The following is a 3,930-nucleotide window of genomic DNA, read 5'->3' as shown; positions in this document are numbered from 1 at the left end:
TTGATTTTGTCTACTCCCCAGGGGTATGGTGAGGGCTTTATGAATGACAGTGTGCAGTGAGAGTGTGGGGCAACACTTTCAAGATGATAAAGCTGTATTCAGACACTTAGATTCCCAGCACCACAGTTGGATTTGGTGACGAGACACAGGGAGTCAGCATCTTCATGTCGGCTCTTGGGTACAGAAGCTGTTGAAACGAGAATGTTCGAAGACACGAAGTAGTGAAGGCTGTTTGGACTGAGTCTGCAGAGGCAGAAAAGCAAGTCAAGGTGAGGGAGTGCTTGTGCCTTCTGGCAAAAGAGAGATTGATTTAATGAGACTGTAGAGGGAGATGAACAAGGAAATAGGGAGAAGCCGCACTAAGTTTGATGTCAGGTGGCTTGGAGGAGGACACTTCTAAAATGAACCAGCATGGAGAAAGGGCCCTCAACTTCTGGGCCCAAGAGGTCCCTGACCACACAAGGCATTGAAACAGGAAACAATACCAAAGTATAGGTTCTTATTGACTCGGCTAATGCCCAAGCCAATAATAATGTGACTGTGTTTGTAATTCACAAACCATGGATGGAGAGCAGGGTCAGAAACCTCATCATTTACATGGAAACTTCATTCTGGGTTTTTTTGCATACTCAGATAAGAAATGACTTTATTATTATTATTATTATTATTTTTACCACTTCGAGAGGGCTACAGAAAGTTTGTAGAAAAATTCCATTTTTCCCTAAATTTTTTGACACCCATTTGTAGTCATGCCAGGAGCCCTGGTACTGCTGTAGGAAAAGCACTGGACTGCTAATGATAGGCTGGCAGTAGTAGCCTGCCAGCCACTGCATGAGAGAAAGATATGACTTTCTGCTTCTGTGAAGACTTACAGCCACAGAAACCCTATAAGAGAGGGTGTGAGTCCGAATCAACTCGGTGGCAGTAGGGGAAGTTGCCTTTATGTAATAGAGTTGAGATATGTCCTTTGTGCGGCGCTGTGGGTTAAGGTGCTGGACTGAAAAGTCGGTTTGAACCACAGGTCAGCGGTTCAAGCTCACCAGCCGCTCCTTGGATACCCTATACAGGGTCGGTATGGGTCAGAACCAACTTAACAACAATAAAAACAACATAACTTTAGGAATTGTTTCTTTTCTGGAAGTATATCAGAGGTGACAGTATGGTTGCCTTAAATTCAGCAGATCTTCTCGTCTTGAGTTAGCAAAGCCCCTTCATACCTTCCAGGGACCTGCACCCTTAGCAACTGGAGTCTGGTATGACCCTGTAGGATAAACACTGGATTGCAAGGTCAGTTTGAACCTCAAGGTTGGAGGTTCAAATTTGCCAGTCACTTCTCAGAAGCCCTGTACAGCGTCACTATGAGTTGGAACCAACTCATACATTCAGCAACAATCTCTGCCCTGTGGTTCAGTTGCTGTTTCAAAACTGCATTAGGGAAACCTAATGCAGCCCACCATTTGGTGACCAGCAAAGGCCAGTGACTTCAGGACAGCACAGGGCTCTAGTTTAATTGGGGGGAGAAGAGTTGGGCGGCTGGCTGGTTTCTGCCTGTCGTAAAGGGAAAACTCTTCCAGGTTGTCATCATTCGTGTCTTGCCCTGGTTCTGAACACACTCTGCTTGCCTTTCTTGCGTGGCTATGGGTACACACACCTCTGTAAGTCTGGCACCTCGTAAAAGACAAGCACAAGCCTAGCTGGAGAGTCTCTGGGGAAAGTGATTGCCTTCTGCAGGGCTCCCTTGTGGAGAACTATGGCTACAGGTAGAAGGGGACAGGTCCTGATTGCAGCCACCTTCCCCATCCATCCCTGGGACCTCTGCTCATGCAGATGAAGTTGTGCTTTACTGGACCCTGTTTGTGAGCCCTTGTCCACACGGAAGGATGGGGAGTACATAGAAGCAGTGACATTGAGTATGATTGTTGTTAGTTGCTGTCGAATCAGCTTTGACTCATGGCACTCACACATAGAGCACTTGGAACAGTGTTTGATCCTGCGCCATCTTCCTGAGCCCATGTTCGATTCCATTGAGACAGCCCATCTCACTCAGGGCTGCCTTCATTCTTGTTGACCCTTCACTTTACCAAAAATGATGTCTTTCTGCAGCAATCAGTATTTCCTGATGATGCACCCCAGGTTAGCAAGTCGAAGTCTCAGACAATACTCTGCAATTCATAGAGTTTTCATTGGCTAATTTTCAATCTAAGGAGACCATTAGACCTTTCTTCCTAGTGTCTCAGTCTGGATACTCTGCTGGAATCTGTCCTCCAGGGCGGACTCTTCTGGGATTTGAAATAATGATGGCAGAGCTTCCAGGATCACAGCAACATGAAAGCCACCAGAGTATGGCAAACTGACAGATGGGTGGTGGTGGGTGTCTCTACCTTGAAAAGGGTGCTACCACCTTCAAGTCAATTACAAACATGATGTTTGTCCTCAGATGAAAGCTTAGAAAGACTACACTTGGACACGATATATAGATATGGCCCCTTTTCACATGTGGCATCTCCCATCTAGACTTTGAGTGTTGACATGGAAAAAAACAACCATCTCCAAGCTTTCCAAACCAGCTCCTGCTTACCAACTTCCTGGGAGCCTACTTTTAAGAACTTGCATTTTGGGGGAACCAAAAGTGTTGGAATCCATTCATAGGGAGTCAGCATGTGGTAAAAGAAACATACAAGACTAAATGAAGAAAATGCTGACCTTTTACTGGCAGCTGTCAAAAAGGAGCTGAATAAAAGAGAATGACTGTCTTCCAGAATGGGGAGTCACACTCTACTAAAAATGCCATTTCTACCCCTGGCCCAAGGTCCTCTACACCGAGATCTGTCCCAATGCAGGTTGTGTGCCGAGCTAATTTCTATCTGGTCTATTTCCCCTGAGAAATCTGCATCATTCACTCATATGTGACCTCAGATGTCCTGTCCTCCAAACCGTCACCTGTGACTAATGCCCCCAAGGAAAGTAGCCTTCCCTGTTGTTCTTATATATCCAACTTTTCAGAGTTCTGGTCTCTGCATTTTTGTGTTTGTTTACTGTCCTCTTCTTGCTCCATGATGCTGACTCCAGAGGGGCAAAGACCACCAGCAGGATCTACCCAGCCCTCAGCACATGCCCTGATCTTTTGTTGTTGCTGCAGAATTGGCTGTGACTTACGGTGACCATTGTAAAAAACAAAACCATGCTCAGTCCTGCACCGTGTTTATGGCCGAGACATGCTTGAGTCCATTGTTATTGTATATGTTGATCACTTTCGAATTTAGCCTTGCATCTTGCAGCACGATCTCAGACAATTTTCTCTTGTGACCCATTGGATTTTCATAGGATTATTTTCACAATAAATCCCCAGACCTGCCTTTCTGGAAGTTTCACTGAAACCTGTCTACCATGGGTAACTGCCGGTACTTGAAATACCAGTGGCCAGCTTCCAGCATCAAAGAAAACACTCAAGCCACCACAGTACAACACACTGACAGAAGAATGTCTGTTTGTTGCTGTGTGCCATCGATGCAGCTCTGACTCATAGTGACCCTGTATAAGGCTTTCCAAGAGTGACTGGTGGGTTTCACTACCAATCTTGTGATTACCAGTCCAGTGCTTATCCTATAGTCGAGTCAGTGAATGATAGAATGCAGAAATTCCAAGAATTCGAGCAGAAGTTGAACCATGAAGGTCATGAAGAAAGAAGCAAGACTTCAGCTAAGTGTATGTGGAATCTACCCTTGGAAAGGCCTGAGCTGAGATCTTAAGACAGACGTTGATGGTCTCTCTATCTCTGTCTCTTAATATCTCTCTCTCTCCATTGGGGAGGAAGAGACTAGTTCCATAGAGATGTACTTAGTGAAACAGTAGAAAATAGAGCCCTTATTTAAAACAGTTAGCTAAGAAGTTTGGATATCGTCATTCACTCTACAGACATTTGCTTTAAAC

Source organism: Chrysochloris asiatica, unplaced genomic scaffold (genome assembly GCF_000296735.1).
Source record: "Chrysochloris asiatica unplaced genomic scaffold, ChrAsi1.0 scaffold00164, whole genome shotgun sequence".
Lineage (NCBI taxonomy): Eukaryota > Metazoa > Chordata > Mammalia > Afrosoricida > Chrysochloridae > Chrysochloris > Chrysochloris asiatica.
The sequence above is the reverse complement of the archived record's forward strand: the minus strand, read 5'-3'. Positions refer to the sequence as shown.